The sequence below is a fragment of the Aythya marila genome (genome assembly GCF_965140915.1).
Source record: "Aythya marila genome assembly, chromosome: 20".
NCBI lineage: Eukaryota > Metazoa > Chordata > Aves > Anseriformes > Anatidae > Aythya > Aythya marila.
In genome coordinates this window covers 11,211,510-11,228,606 of record NC_139061.1, presented here as the reverse complement: position 1 = coordinate 11,228,606, position 17,097 = coordinate 11,211,510, and the positions used below count along the sequence as shown (strand labels likewise).

At 47.0% G+C, this 17,097-nt stretch overlaps 1 protein-coding gene across 2 annotated transcripts in view; it reads right to left on the bottom strand.

The window, feature by feature from the left end:
• PAFAH1B1 (platelet activating factor acetylhydrolase 1b regulatory subunit 1) overlaps window positions 1-14,474 on the bottom strand; it is a 33,287-nt gene extending 18,813 nt beyond the window's left edge. The window contains exon 1 of one of the 2 annotated variants that reach the window (XM_082776069.1): window positions 14,294-14,474. The gene's annotated coding sequence lies outside the window, so the exon portion shown is untranslated. Of the gene's footprint in view, window positions 1-14,069; window positions 14,146-14,293 lie in introns of those variants that run through there. The other variant, XM_082776070.1, reaches the window with a different exon arrangement.
• Window positions 14,475-17,097: the final 2,623 nt, after the last annotated feature.

The window sequence follows — 17,097 nt, the reverse complement described above, 5'->3', positions numbered from 1 at the left end:
AGATATACAAAAAACAATACACAAATGATCAGAAGAAGTGCCCTCTAGAGGGCAATGGTGCTATAAATTTAAGTACTGAAAAAAGAGGCTTATAATGGCTGAATCCCTGTAGTTCAGCATGAGCATAGCAACTCTTTGATAACACTGAGAAGGCCAGAACGAGGCACGCTTCTGTACAGAGGCACTGTTTGAAGCACTGAGCAGCAGAGCACAAACATGAACATCCAAAAATCGCTTGCAGTACTACACACAGCAGGAAAAGCAAAGGGTGTTTTCTGTATTATGAACCACCTCCAACCAGCAAACGCCTTGCACACCCCACATTGGTGCAATAACCCCACGAAAAATGATACCCCAAGATTTCGTTTTGTCATTGCATCTAGCAGATGCAACAATAATTCATGCCCACAACCAACAGCAACTAGGTTTACAAGGTGCTCCTTGACATACCATCTAAAGGAATTCTGCCCCAAACAGAAAGGAACCCTAAACTTCTGCTATATCCCCAACAGTGATACTTTGTTGGCTTAAAGCTGAACTGCAACAGGGCTTTACCTGCTTCCATAGCTGCCTTATGAAACATCTGTCATTTGACTAGGATTGTAGCACTGCAGTAGTGAAAAGGAAGTCACGTGGCAGTTAATGTAAATGTACATTAACACATGCAAAACCCTTTCATGAGAAGTAATTCCGAACTCCGGTATTCCATGAAATACAGCAGTGCACCCTAGCCACAAGTTTGCCAAAGTAACAGTCAAAGGTAAAATAAGAGATTGTTTGTGTCAAATTGAGTTTCATTACCAGCCCGGGGCAAATGACTGAATCGCCTCCACCCACCGTGTTTATCCTGCAGCTTACAAATAATGGCTACTTAATCTGCTAAAGCCTTAGAAGCCAGAGGATGCCCTGAATGCAGCATTAATACATTTTCTTCAGACCAAGTCACTGATGGTGAATCACAGCACTTCTCTGCAAATATGAGCCTAAAGAAAAAATGAATTAAAAGCTGTAAGTCCTATGAATATGGTAAGTATTTAGCAAGCAATGAGTCTTCGAACCTTTTTGTCTAAAGCCAAGTTGCACAGCTAGCAGTTACAGGGGAAGCAATTCTTATCTGGCCTAGCTGGTAGTCAACAGGCACTGACAATAAACAACAGTTATTTCTCAACTGCTTTTGAAATATTGCCCGTGTAAAATAGGAAAGCGAGCAGAGATTATGGGACACGTTTACTTCAATGGATGGACAAGGTTGGGGCAGGGTGCGACTGAGCTGGGAGCAGCTGAAGCCCACCTTAGTCTATCCCGCCCAAAACCGGGGCTCATTTAACCAGTGACCGTGCCTTCTTCCAGCATCTTCCAACACTACTCACAGACCCTACAGAAACCTTCCCCGTCTCGTGGAGTTCAGCGTTAGAACTTGCCCATCGCACTGTGCTGAGAACAAACATCGAGGCCTCACCACGAGGCTGCTCCGGAGCAGTCCCACGTACTCAAGCTCCAGACTTCACGTACAAGCAGACGATGGTGCAGACACCCGCAAGCACTAGAAGGACACGAGGACACAGATCGCCCTTGTTTGATTACAAGTTACTGCTGTGACGTCAACACGTCCATTTTATACACAACAGAGAGCAGATGAGCATTGTCCACGTGCACTGCCTTCTTGCTTAGCTAGCGAGGGCTGTGACATACAAAGCTCAGGGGAGCAAGACTAACCAGTCCTCCTCCACTGCCTGTCGAGGTTTATAGGCACCGCGGCATTACACACACACCTGCAAACAGCCTTAGGAACCAGAGGAAGCAAGTGTTCAACTGGGAGAACCCTTGGGAAAAACACCTATGCATTACCCCTTGTCTGACATCTGTGATTTTTAGTATCAATCATTTACTGTGAATAAGGTGGTGTCGACACAGAAACAGATCTTTTTTTTGAAAAAGATGAGTTTTAAATTTGTTCTGTATTAAGTACAGTAAAGAAAGAAATGATTGAGCCTAAACAGAGCCATTCATGGAGTAATAACTACTAATAAAATGCAAAACAGGATGCACCTCCTTTTAACAGCCCCACCTGTATTGCAAAAAAGTTCTAGCTTCTAACTTACGGACATTTCGATTTCATGATTCCATACTGATAGTCAGCATACATGAACACTGAGAAGCAACCTTCTGAAGATGTACAACCTTGCAAAAAACGTGAGCTACAAGTATTTTCAGCTAGATCAGTTGTCTTTATAACCACTTTAAAGTTAGGAGCTAGACCCAGCCAAACCCATAACACCGGAACAGGAATGACATCAAACGTTTGCCTTTTACTCCTCCTAGGAGCACCTTTCTCTTTTCTGGAACGTACAGGTACCTGGCAGGGAAAGAAACGCAGACATTACCCACTGAAATGTAAGTAGGCTACGTCTTTATGAAACTTCACAACACAAACCAAGCAAAAACTGCACATTACATCCTGCTCAGCTCCATTAGCAGTAGCGTATCCTCAGCAGACAGCTCCATCTTGTTTCAACTACTGACATTTCAATAAAGATCACCTTTTATACTAAGGAAAAGACTCACAGGAACGTCTGAACAATACAGATAGAAGACCTAATTCAATCCTTAAGTGCTACAGGACTGAAGAGTGGCACACTGAAGCACAACCCTTCAAAAACCAGAGAAAAGAGCCAACTGTCATCCCAGGTCAGAAATGTTTCCCTACATGAGTTTATCAATAGTTGTATTTTTATTTATTTATTTATTTTTTTTTGAAAGAGCAACAAATTTGGAAGAAAAACCTGAAAAGCAGAAGCCCTCCTTGTAAGAGAACATGGAACCAGCAGAGCAGAGGTTCTTTGTTCTCATTAAAAACAAGCGGAAGACCCTCTGCTTCTGCACGTTGAAGAATCACCTCCCATTTCCCTGTATCAATCAGCATCCAGAGATCCCTCAGCTCCAGCACCTGCAGCCTTTGCTGGAGCCCACTGCGCTGCCCCAAGACTCACCCAGGAGGCCCAAGGCACACCTTTCCTCCTGCTGAAACTGCTGAGGCTGAGACTCTGCCTGACACACATTTAGAGAGGGGCCCACCCTGGAGGTGACTGGAGGCACACCTTGTGCAACTGGGCAGCGCCAGGCACTGACTCCGAGTCTGCTTCAGGTGCGGATTGAACTCGAAGATCTGGGATCGAGCAGGAACCACTCTGCTCCTAGGAGTGACTGATACATCCAATAGTCCTGGTACTGATGTACACCAGCATGGCCCAAGCATTTCCTAGATTACTGGAAAACTGCAAGAACTTAACAAGACAGACCTGCTAAGCACTCCTAAAACGCACCAGTAGCAGGATGAAGCAGGTTCAGCAACACTCGTCAGCCCTCTGAGAGGGGTGCGCAGCAGGGAGTCAGAGCACAGCACCCAACAGACACAGTCAACGCAATGAAGCAGAAACAAGTCACTTCCAGGCAAGGGATCCTCCCAGTTCCCCTCACCTCATGATACACCCTGCCAACAAAGAGTAAGTCACAGTTCATGGTACTTCTGTGACAGTGTTTATTCTTGCTTTAGAAGACACTCAGATATTATTTTCCATAGGTGTTCTCCAAATATAATTGAGAAAAAGACTGTGGAAAAAAAATTAAGAAATTAACCCTTGAGTTTTATAATCTTAACTTGCCAAAAATAGTCATTTGCCTAACCTAGCATCAAGCAAGAGCAAAGTTATTGCAATTAAGATTCCTACAACTGCCCATTCTGTACTCCTAAAAATCAAATTCAGTCTGTAAATTACTTCCAACAAATCCTTACATTTTTGCTTATCGAAGTACACTGGATGCTAAACAGAACTAAGATTTGTTTTGAATATATGTGCCTGATAAAGATGCCGTGCCCTGGATTTGGCATATTCAGCTTTGACCTACTTCAAGCTGATCGCCCACTTTACAAAGCCACAAAAACTAAACAGAAGCACTGAAGCATGCTTTAAGACAGATTGCTTTTATTTATTTATTTTTTATTATTTTTCTAAATCAAAACGAACCTGTCACCTTAGTTTTATCTATTGAAAGTGTCTCTGGTCTTAACCCCTGACTTACTGCTTGCTGCTATTAATTACTGCACAGATACCCCAGCTCAAACTAAACTGATCTCCCACATATTTCAGGGAAGGTGAAAGTTGCCTTATTTTTCTGTTTCATCTAAACCATTTGTTTTGTTATTACAACTTTGTTTAGCAACAGTAATAATTCAGTGTTACATCTTTGATCTGAAGGTTTTATCTCTACATAGTAGGGCCCCATTCAACTCTTCCAACACATTTATTGATTGTACTACGACAAAACTGGAGCTGCAAATACAGAGGTCAAAGAGACCATCAGTGACTTGTTATTAACTCATGGTGTAAATTACATCCTCACTAGGATGCTGCGTTGGTCCCTGCAAGGTGTTAGTTTGGTCAGGGATTTAGCATCCCAGCAAGACTGAAAGCTTTTTTCCTCTCGGCTGCGTTGCCTGAAGGGTGGCCCCAGACGAGAACTGCGCTCACCCACAGCAGCTGCCAGCCTGCAGCCCCCCAGCCTGGGGGCTCCTCCACAACCCTGTCACAAGCCAGGTGTTTCACATCTAGTTCCTGGGAAGTCCTTCCACATTCAAGCATTTTCACAAATGTAGCACAAGATACATTCGTGCGCAGATACCAAACAGTGAAACTGCAACAGACCTTATCACCTTCCTTAGTATTTCATTAGCAAGATCAGTTCAAAGTTCTCCACTGTCCTTCCTTTACTTGCATCAAGCGTGTCAAAAGTACTGCTTACGGTCAACAAAATCAGTGAAATGCCTCAATTGCCTGACAACATCCATTTCTGCTCTTCAGAAAAAGTTACAGGAAAAATTACTCCAGATTGAGGTATGATGTGATATATGATCCACCTACACTGCAGATTAGCACTGTAAGAAGAAGTGATTGTTTAAGTTAGGAACAAGGTATACACCAGTAAACATTAAATATGTAAATAGCAAATAACAGCTGTCAAGCTCCCCTTCTATTCCGGAGACACGCTTGTTTTGCTAGAATCACAGGCATGCCCCAGCAGCAGAGCGAGCCCCAGCCCACCATGCCCTAGGAGGTGACCTCCTCTCCCCGCAGCAAACCCACCTGCATCAACGCCTCGTCAGGCAGCAGGGCTCTGCCACCGCAGCAATGAGCTCTAACAAAATCCAGACAAGCAGTAAGGAGTGACATACAGCCAGCAGAAAAGCTATTCCAAGTTCATCGTGAATCAGTATTTCTTGCATACATTTGTAGGCTCTAACCAGATCTTCAAAACAAAAACAAAAACCAACACCTCGCTAAAGCCACACAGAGTAATGTAGAGAAAAACCTCTTCTAAGGCCTTTTGAACTCTCAGAAGTGTAATTTTATAGGCTTCCTTCATGGCCTGAGTTACTCTGATCAAGACACCTTCCACTGTCAGGAAACTTCATCAGCCCCACGACGAACGCCTCCAGGAGCGCTGCTCATCTGCAATGGAAGCCATCGGCCTTAAGTCCGCAAACACTTCTCCTGCCTCCTGCAATTCCCACAGGCACACTGATCCCTTCTGTATTTTATGGTTTCTCTCATCTATTTTGGAATTTCTACAAATTAAATCGTGAAAGCCGGTGTCAGCATCACCCCTTGGTTGGTACCAGCAGCACAGTTACACGGGGCAGCTCCCCCCAGCTCCCCCTGCGGCTGTCTGGGAACCCAGCAACTGGTGCTGATCTGGGCTTACAGCTTCAGAGCTCCTAGATTTTTAGACTGTTCACATCTAAATGACTGCAAATTAAGGTTTTAATTCAAAGCTAAATTTCCAACGACCTGTGTAAAACCTTCAACTAGCCTTATGTCCAGCTACGTGCTCTCAACCTGCAAGCAGTTTCTCTAACACTGTCTACTGTCTTGAGAAGATGTGTTAGCCAGAGGAAAATTCCTTGTTTTCTTCATTAACATTCTAGTTAATGTATCTAAAATCCTACTTTGTCTGGCTAGCTTCCTCTCTTTGGCTATTTTTCCAATCCTGGTGAAAGGCAAGTTACTTATAAAGTGGTAGAAGAGATGAGAACCACCAAAAGACTAATTTAATTGATAGGATGAGATATAAATTTGGTAATTCTTTCTAGTTGGGATTAATTATTTATGCATTATTAAAATAGAAACTCTCCTTGCATTGTCAGCTTACTACATGGCAGGCACGTCAGATCCTTACAAAGCTTTTCAACAGTGTATCCCCTTTGCTAACACATTAACAAAAAGGGGCTATTGGTAAGTATTTGCTGGCAGCTAGTTACAAACTCTTAGGGTAGATCTTTAATTGTTCTTGTACACCTCTATATTATACTGCTGGATTACGTTAACAGATATATAAAAACACTTCTTTTTAATCTAGACCAGCTCTAACGGGCTGATTTTGTTCTAAAACCAGTAAGCAAAAAGCTGCTTTATCAAACTCAAGCCACAGAGCACACCCCACAAATGAACTCTAGGAACAAACTCCATCGAACCTGCTGTTTAAATACTGACCTAATTAAAAGTGAGGTAATAACCGTATTTCTTGGGCATAATAATTATGACCTGAAAAAGGTTTCTTAGAAGAAACCTCCTTCTGTCTCCACCTCTTGGGAGGAAAGAAAAATGGTAACAGCAAGCATCCAGCCCCATTTCCCCCCTTAACTCTCACCCCAGTTACAGCAGAAAAGCACACGTACAGTACGGTCACAAGAGAATAGCCAGACGGTTGTTCCTACAGCGTGGCAAACACACCTTATCCTAGAAAAGGTTAGAATTAATCACCTGCTAAGCCGGCCGGGATGAGCATAAGAACACAAAAAAGCTACTCATTTATAAGTGGGGCTGATCGTTTTTCTACTTTTCACCCCACAGCTAGCTGAAGGATCTTCTCTTTGGCATCCTTCAGCTTCGTCTATGTCAGAGCTCATGTTTAGAGTCCACTCCATGTAGACTTCGGTAGAAGACATGGTAGAGGACTGTCTAAGGATGATAGAAAGAAACCATTCTATTTCTAGCTTGCCTGCTCAGTTCTGCTTGAAAATTCAGGTAAATTTAGCTATCAATAAATGAACAGCCTGGGGAGAAAAAAAAGGGGGGGGAGCAGGCTGCAGTTGAAAAAGTAAACTTCAAAATACGTGAAAAGGTTTTGGAGCTAGAACTCTGTGCTGTTGTTCAGCATACTATAATAGTGATAGCAAGGAATTATATCACAAAATGAGTTTTAAACTCCTGTTCTTCCCCCCTGGGTTTTCACTGAATATCAATGGAAACCTGAAAGGCTGACCTAAAGGTCAGAGAAAGGTTAGTGAAATTTTCAGCCTGGGGGGGAAGAGAGGAGGAGAGCTGAAGAATTACAACTGGCTTAAGTACTGCAAGCTGTTCCACTCAATTTACTTGGAGGAACCCACAATACATAACGTGGTTTATCTGGATAACTCCAGCAAAAGAAAAAAATCTGATTTTTTTGTTTGGTCAAGCAATACACACACAGTGTAGGATAACAATTCTGGAACGCTGCACTTACGGGACTTGGTCTTAGCCCCCAAGAGAAGAGCGTACGTCCTCAGAACCATTCTTCACAGTGGGCAGCAGCTGTGCACTGGATGTGAATTCTGCTCTTTTCCATTCTCCCCCCCACCCATTTCTTAAAGTGCTGAGTAGCAGACTTGCAACTGTCAAGCAATTTACAGAAATATAGCCAAATTTTAAGATTTCGTTATTAACCTGCCTGTTATACTAGAAAGGTGATGCTGAGAAAAATGGTTGTGAAGTGATTAAGTTTATATATAGGCATCTGGAAGGAAAGTTGGAGGAACCCTCATGTTAAAGCTCTAGAAGCAGCAGACGGTTAAAACCACAAAAAAAATCCAAAATCGGTGCAGACCAAACACCCCATCCTCTGCTCACGAGCATGCTCCGTTCCATCCGTTAGCCATGTTCCAAGCTTATCGACCCAGAACGGCTCCACCTGACAAGTACAGAGAAAAGAACCACAAACCTAGCTGTCATACACACCTCGTATCCTGTTATGAGAAGAGTTGAATCTTTTGTGACGCTGGTACCCAGTGGAACGAAAATGAGGTTCCTGCAGAAGGCGCCTGACAGTTCCTACAGCCCGTCTGCCCCACACCTCCTGCACGTCCACCTGGGAGCCCCACGCACCCCCTGCGCTCGCTGTCCCGCAGAGCTGCCTCCCCTCAGCTACGAGAGCTCCAGAGCTCCTCTCTGAAGCTTTCCCCCATCTAGTCTCTGCTCGTTGCCTACAAACCCAGCTGAGCGAGAACCAAAGACTTCCACCACCGCTGATTTGATAGACACCATCTGCTTCAAAACATATACATGCACTCATGTTAATGACATCCTCCCCTTAATAGTCTGTAAAGACACCGGCATTTAAATAAACCAAATTGTTTATCCGATCTTTTCGTCACCCCCAAAAGCCCCCCAGGTGAATTAAGCACAAGGCAAGCCGTCAGCGCTCTCTTTAAGGAAGACACACTCCCTTACAGACACACTCCCTTTACCTACAGCCGACAGTTTGCTAACTGATTTTCCTGCAGACTTAAAGAGGGATAAACTTAACACCTCTGCTTTAGCATTAAGAAAAACAACACAACCAATGAAAGCAGAGGCAATCTGGAGAGGGGGAGAAAAAAAGACTCATCTAATTAAGCCAAGAGAACGTAGATTTTCCCGAACAATGGGAACAATTAACGCTGCTAGGAGAGGCAAGGTATACGCCATCTCAGTCATGAAGGCCACTGCTATCTCAGAGGGACGGCAGGCTGACATAAAACCTGTTACCTTTAGCCCTGCCTCAGCTGACTCACCAGCAAGCTGGGAGACCGAGAGGTGCTTCAGAGAAGCCTGCCTCTGAACTCCCGGCGCAGGGACCTGCTTAACAACAGATCTGAGAAAATTACAGGACAGACGTTTACTGCAGCACCACCTATAAACCTCAAGCACAATGGGTTGTCCCGTAACTGGAAATATCTTTTGAGGACTAGTTACAAACAGCTCCTCCAGAACCAACGGAATCACAACCACTAAGACGTGCTTATTATATTCATTTAAGCACAATCCTTACCCAAAAGTCCATAAGCAGCCAAATCAAACTACTGGGCTAAGAACCGTACTGGTAAGGAAGAAAGGACTAGAATACTTCCAAAGCTATTGACTAACAAGTGCTTTGAATTTATAACGCTGATTTTTACACACATAGCTGAGCATGCCTAAGTGCACTTGCTGCTGCTTGGTATGACAACGCTGTGCTTGGAAGAGGCCCCTGTGCTTACAGCACTGAGGAAATGGATCAGAGCAGGAACAAACACACTCACCTTGTAAGCAACATTTCCCTTTGAAATTGAACAGTCCACGCCAGCACAAAGCAGTACAATAGTTAACTGGCATGGAAAACACCTAAGAGCAAGGTAGACTAAGTCATCACGTGCGTAATCCCTACAGAGAAGGCGTAAGGTAAAACAGCACAGAACGAGCTTTTACATGTGCTGAATTGGACAGGCACTGATAGTCAAGACTGAGCCCTGCCTTAATGAGTATTAAGAAAAACCCTTCTTCAAACAAGTTAGATAAGCACATTCGCTGGGGTAGACGTGCAGGATCTAGCAAGTATTAGATTAAAACCAGATCTGAGGTATTCATTTCACAGTGAACACGTAACTTACAGGCTAAAACGTCTTGTTCGGATACACAGATATAGTGAGACGATTTGCCTAGCAGAAGGTAAGAAATCATGGTTCTTTCAAACGTTTCTGGAATGCGATACTCAAAAGGCTCAAAACATTGTAGGAATGAAGAAGAACATTGTTCTGAAATAACTGTAGCTGTGTTATGTCAGCTGGTGCCCTCAGCCTAAGTGTCTATTTTTCATGTGTTACAGCTCAGATCCAACCACTGGATTGTCAGCAGTGGCACAAACCTTCCACGGGCACTCCTGCCAGCTCAGACAGCAGTTACAGCAAGAATCCTGAAGAAATAACTTCACGTGCTCCAGAACTAGTTTTAGGTGGGTCAGGATTATTTACTAGTGTAAATGGCCATTTTATAAATCCACACTGAGGTGTAGCCTACTCTGTCAAGCAGATCAAAAGACAAAGTACCATCAGCCATTAATGAACACCTGTACTCACAACACCCAAAAGCCCCATTAGGAACCTCACTCCCCTTCCGCCACATAATGAAGTAGCTCCCAAGAAAGCCATTCAACCCAGGCAATGCTTAAGCAACTGACTTTTTTTTTTTTGTTGTTAGAGCAGACAGGTTCTTCTGCCAATGACAACTATGGCTTATAGAAAGGAAAAGTAGGAGAATGAAGAGAACAGTAGCAACTTTATTAATAATCTGCATTTATAGACAGCCCATAGCTTACCACATTGCTACAATAAACCTGGCAGAAGAAACCCAGGAGCATTTTGATTAGCACGTGGCTCTGGTACTTGGGAAAGGTCTTCAATTGCTATCACAAGTTACATACTATAGGCTGGGGGAAAAACATGAAATCTGAAATTGTTATTTGTTATTATTAACTGATTTTTTTATTGTCCTCTTGATTTCATATATTAAGCGTAAGCAGCTCTTCTTTTCAGGCCGGGTACTATTTCACTCTTCAGTTCAAAGGAATTTCAACACACAACTCCCAGTCTTTGCCTTCAGTTTGGAAGACAGGCCTGAAGTTCAAAAAATAGGGGAAAGCTGACTGAAATGGAACCATTTAAAAGCTGCTCCTTTTCATACTAGAGTACTTCAGGCCATTCCCGTTCATGAATCCTAGAAGCAGCTACAGGGGTTAGTAAATAAACTTTGTAACAGACATGCCCAGTAGGGTTCAGAGCCATAGAGCTCCTCCAGCTATTGTCTGCCCAGAATATCTTACAAGAGGTCACAAACACATCACAATCAGCCCCAGAGTTTGTGAATATAACAAGGTTTAAGTGTCGGTAAGACGATCAACAGAAGGTAATTCAGAAGTTGCCCCATCTCTAGCAGGCTCAGCAGACAAAAAAGTTTAGAGCAGACAAAGAATACAAACCGAGCACCCAAGGCTGGGTGGAGCACAGGAAATAGTATAGGCTGAAGAGTCAGCCATAAGGGCAGGACAGACCTCTCAGCGTCACAAAGGTAAGTGTTAATGTCTTTTTCTTTTGTAGAAGAGAAATTAACCAGTTACTCCCATAGAAGAAAGTAACTGCCATCATTTCGAGGACAAAAAAAATCACCCAAAGTTCTAAGCAGGCAAGTGTTCTATTGCATTCCTCATTGTCCTTACCTTGGATTCATCCATAGACGCAGGCATTTAGCGAACGCATCCATTAAACCCTGTAACATCTACTCCTCTAAGTAAATGAACTTACAGAAAGCCACTATCCCTTAATTTAATTTGGGGCAAGTTAAAGCCAAAAGCAGTTATCAGCTGTGACAACCTACCAGCAAAAACTGGACTCTAGAATTGAGACAGACCCAAGAAAAACAAAACCTCAACCTGCTTCACAATCATCACCTTTATTGTGGTGCTTGTTCTGACCAACGCTGGGTTCGGGTGGGAATGCCACCAGCCACATCTGGAATAGCAGAGCACTTCTAAAAGCAGTCCTTTCTAGGTGCTCCAGCTGATCCCTATTGTATTCCCCAATCCTTTGTTCTAATGCCTTTCCGACACAACTTTAAGTCTGAACGCTGGTATGACCCCAGGATGCAAGGCCAGCCGAGAGCACAGCACGGGTCTCACAGAGCCACCTCGTTCACAAGGGCCTCCAAAGCCCTGAGACGTTATTTTGTATGAGCCTGGCACATGGAGGGCAGTGTAACCAGCTCCCTGTACTAGCAGGGGTTGCCTGCCCTACCGTGGGCACCAGAGAGAGCAGGGATGCTTTTTGTGTGTGTGTGTGTCCATCCGAAACCAAATCTAACCAAGAAGTTATGTGAACGCCACCACTAGGCAACAATACAAGGGTTCTCTACAACCAAGGGAATCTCGTGTGTAAAACGCCCATGCAAAAATTACAACTCTTATCTGAAGCGTAAATAAAAAAATCAACAAGTGAATATCTAAATCGATATATTGAAACAGATACCAGACAAAAAACCTGGCTTGGCAACAGTGACTGGTCACTTCTCACTGCCAGCCAAATCAAGATCCACCCTGCAGAAAAATAAGCCTCAAAACAGAATGTGAGATTTGTTTCGTTTCAGAAGGTTCCTGCACCATTAGATTCTTCCCTAAAGAGACTTCATTGTTACGGCAATTAGTATTCCTCCACCCCAGCAAAACGCAAGCAAAGGGAAAAAAAAAAAAAAAAAAAAAAAGCTATGAAAGGGTAATCTAGCCATTTCGCAGCTTTGCCTCCTTACTCCACCCAGTCTCTTCTCTGCTCAATGGCTGCACACAGCATCCACAAACATGGCCAAATCAAAAGAAACACACAAAAATGAGAACCCTGAGAACAAGCTGGAGATTTGCAATAAATCTTTCTGTTAGAAAATATTTTCTTTGTTTAGTTCCCTACCATGATTTTCCCATTTAATAAAATGACTCCACAGGCAAATAACATTTTGATAGCAGACCCTCCCTCTTCTGCAAACGAGCCGAATGCTGCACAATCATTTACGGACCGATCACCGCCGAACACAGGTTCTTTAACCCCCACCTCCTCACGCTGTATAAACAATACCACCAGAGAAATACATACGTGAAGGGGTCTCCGCATCAATACAGAATTCGGCCAGGTCCATACGCCCCAACATTCATTTGCAGTAAAATAGCGATTATTAACGATTTTTAATATACCTTCAGTAACCTTCCAGCACCCCCCGGTCAGGTAATTCATTATGAATTGACTTGACCTGCAGCGACCAAGCCCTCTGCTGCAGCACCACCAGCAAGGCAATTTTACCAGGCATACTACGGCAAAGAAAGGGAAGCTATCGCCTCGTCGTTGGTATTAAAGGTCAAGTTTAATCGCATCCACCTTGAACAACAACAAAAAAAAACCCACCCACAGGACAGAGCAACCCTAAACTTTTTTCAGGGAGGCACCACTCCCACCCCCGACTCCCACCAGAAGCCTGCTGCCGAACAAAACCTCGAGCGGGGCCGTGAGCGGGGCGATGCGGCCGCCCGGGCTGCCAGCAGAAGGCTTCCAGGGCAGCTCGATGCGGCGCCGGGCTGCGATCTGACCCCCGCAGGAGATTACACCTCCCTCCCCCGTTGTGCTGCAGCTGGCTCTGAAGGTCTGAGCCGCCTCCTATCTGCGCGCTCCCCGCGAGAGCGCCGCAGGAAAACAGGCTGGATGCGAGCGGCTCCTCAAATCCCCCCGGCCGCTCCGCTATCGAGCCTCGTTTGGTTTGGTTTCGTTTGGTTTCGTTTGGTTTGGTTTGGTTTTGTTTGCCCTGCCGCAGCCGGCTCGGGAGGCGCGGGCCAGCGTCTGGCAACGCCTGCGGTGCCGCGGAGGGGCCGGGAGATAAGGACGGGAGCGAACCCTGGGAGAAGAGCGGGGGGGAGGGGGGGGGGGTGAGGCCGCCCGGCACCCCCCGGCGCGCACCCCTCGCCCCGCGTTATTCTGTTATTTTTGCTATTTTGTGATTTTTTTCCCCGTTTTCCTCGCCCGGCCCCGCGCCTCTCCCCGGCATCTTGCTAAGTCACCCGCGGAGCCGGGCGGCCTGCAGGCGGGGCGGGGAAGGACGAGGCAGCCGCGGGCGGGGGCACCGGGGCCGCTCTCCCCCCCCCCCCTTTCTTTCCCCTCCCGGCCTCCCCCCCCCTCCCCGCTCCCCGTTTTCCTGCCAAGTCACCGGCAGCGCGGCGGGGCCGAGCCCCGGGAGCGGCCGCTGTGTCCGGGCGGGCCGCGGGCCGGGCGGGGCGGGCGGCGAGGGCAGGGAGCGGGGAGCAGCGCCCCCCCCACCCCCCCCCATCACAGCCCCATCCCCGGCCCCCGGCCCCGCCGCCCCCCAGGGCCCGGCCCCCGCCCGGCCGCCCCCCGCCGCCGGCCTCCCCCCGCCTCCTCCCCGCCGCCTCCTCACCGCCGGGCGCGGCCGCCATTTTGAGAGCGAGCGAGAGAAGGAGGCGGGCGGCGCCGGGGGGAGGGGGCGCGGGGGGAGGCGGGCGGCCCGCGGGGAGCCGGGAGGCCTCGGGCCGGGGCTGCGCGGCCGGGACGGGCCCGCGGGGCGGCGGCGGCGGCGGCGGCGGGGAGGGGAACGGGGACGGGACGGGGACGGGACGGGGAGAGCCGCGGCGCCCGCCTTACCCGAGCCGCCGCTCGGCTCCGCCTCGCTCTGCTGCCTGCGGCCGGCGCCGCCCGCCTGTCCCGAGCGGCGGCGGGGGGCGGGGGGCGCGGGGCGCTGGGCGCTGGCTCCGCTCCGCGTCTGTCAGAGCCGCCCCGGCCGCCAGCAGGGAGGGAGGGAGCGGCGCGGCCCCGCCGCGGCTCTGCGCATGTGCGGGGCGGGGGCGGGGGCGGCCGCCCGCCTCCATCTTGGGCGGCGGAGGCGCAGCGCGCCCGGCCCGGCATGCCCCGCGCCGCTCCCGGCAGCCTCCGCGCCCGCTCCGCCGCGGCCTGAGCGGGGCCCGGGAACGGCCCCGGCCCGGCCCCCGCCCCTCAGGCGGTTTCTCGGTGTCCGCGCTGCTCAGGCGGCGGCTGAGGGCGGCTGAAGCCCCGCGCCCAGACGAAGCGGCTGGCAGAGGACAAGGCAGAGTCCCAGGGACATCGCCACCGCCTCCCCCAGCGGGCAGCTGGCGGCGCGGAGTTAAACAACTGCGCCTCAGAAGCCAAATTCCCCCCTCAAGATTTTCGTTTTGCAGCACTTGGGGCTCCCAGAGGTTTCCGTATCAGTCAGAACAGTCCCTGTGCCGCTGCTTTGCAAAACCTTCGGTGTTTGGCAAGTGAGAGGTGAGCTGGCAGCAGACCCAGCCGGTGTAAGTGCTCAATCGCAGTCAGTCCGGGTGCAAAGTAAAGAGCCCCGCTGTTACAGGGGGCAGGTACATGTGGCACCATCAAAGACCAGTGACCAAAGTCACCTCTAACGTTGGCAGGCACAGCAGCACAATACATGGTTTAGTGTAGGCCATAAAATTTTCTGGAGCGTTGATTTGGGGAAATCAGTAGTTTCACATGTAAAATTACCCATGTAGCAGAAAACTTTAAGAATCTTGAAAGGAAAATTTCACAGTCAAAGGCTGTGTAGTTTTATCTGCTTCTATTGCAAGTAACAACAGATTACAAATACGAATGAATCTCCGTTTGTCGACTGGTTTGAAAGTGCTCAGTCAGCTTCACTGCTAACCCATGGCGTGTGGGCAGTCACTGCCTCATGCTCTTATTTTATAGCAGTAGGGTAAAAGCAGTAGGCTTTTAAAACCCAATCCGCAATGCGGAACTACAAATGGGTCCAGGACAAAGTTTGAGTATGAACATGCATTTATTTTTTTTTCGTTGTTTTGTTTTGTTTTTCACTAGATTATAAGTTTTGAACTCATTTAGGCCTTGAAAACTTCTTAAAGTTTACACACAGACACGGTGATATCCCAGATATTCCCAAATACATTGATTGACTAATGACATCGAAAATAATAAAAACAAAGTAATACCGCATTAAATGAACCGATTAATGGAATTAATAAACAGTTGGATAATCCAGTAGGCCCAATTTCCAGTGAGGAGACAACACAGTGTGGATCTGATCCTTTTGTTAATAAAAAAAATTAACATGGAGCAGAATCTGTCAGTATCCCATAACAACATTTCACGGACGTGTTCAGATAGTTTCCAAAAAGAGAGGAATGGGTCTCATCAACCTGGCCTTTTTTTCCACCCAGTATTTCTAAATTCCTGTGCTGATTACTGGCAAGAGCACTTGCCTTCTTGGCAGAGATAACATTCCCAGTTCCCACTTACAGCACGTGACAGTGGTATTTCAGAAATGTCACCAGGATAAGCACGGTGGATCAAAACTTCAGTTCTCTGTGATGCTTCCCATCACTCAGGTACATGGAAAAGTAACACGTCCGACCGAAAATCATGACTCCCCATGTTCTGAATCCTTGGGGGTATTAGCCATTGTTGACCAGTTTTCACCTCTTAAATTGTTCTCTGGCAATTAACATGCTTTTAATTTTTAAATGTGCTGAGTACATTTTCTTACCTCTTAAGAGACGTGCAGGCATTGGCTCGGGTTTTTTAATGTGCTGATTACAAATGGGCAGGCCCGGAAGCGACTGAGAGCCTGTCCCTCTCGTATGGTAAAGGAAATTAAGGCTTTTCACATTCGAGTTACTCATCGAGGAACGTTTTCTCAATTGTATGGTTGTGCGTGCCGCTTACATGCTGGAGCCCTGTGGACTCTGAACTGCTGATCACACCCCTCTGAGCCCCACAGCTCAGCCACTTTTACCCCTCTGAACTGCCTGCCCGTCTAGTCCATACCTCACCATTTGGCTATAAGGATACACTGGGAGACCACAGAAAAGCCTTGCTAAATGCAAAGCAACATCCCCTGCTCTCACCTTGCCATTGAGCTGCTCATCCTGCTGCAGAGTGTCGGGCTGCTCGGGCACATTAAGCACATGCTGCCCTTGGTAAATCAGCGCTGGCTGCTCCAGTCATCTCCTTGTTCCGTCTGCCTGAACATGACCCCCAGGAGGGGCTGAGGAACTGAGATCTGAGCAGCCAGGGTGCAGTTCCCTACAAGTGTCCATTAACTGCAAGCAGGAGATCTGCAGAAACAGTCTGAAATTTAGGATAAGACTTTAAAATGCATGACAAAATTATATCTGCATTACTTCAGTTTGCAAAGCAGGCTAAGCTGCTTTGAAATTTCTCAAAATTGTCACATATCAAGTATTTTGGGGTGCATACGCCAAGTGATAATTAGTGTTTACCCATAGAATTAAATTAAGTTTACAGAAACTGATGAATTTTCCCAGTACTTTTATGGGACATTTTGTTCTCCTCTTACAGTTGGCCTTCCTTGCAATATTATCGTTTGATACTGGGATGAAAAAAAAAAAAATCCCAGCTCCCAGGACATCTGAACTACAAGAAGTCTCAGAGCAGGA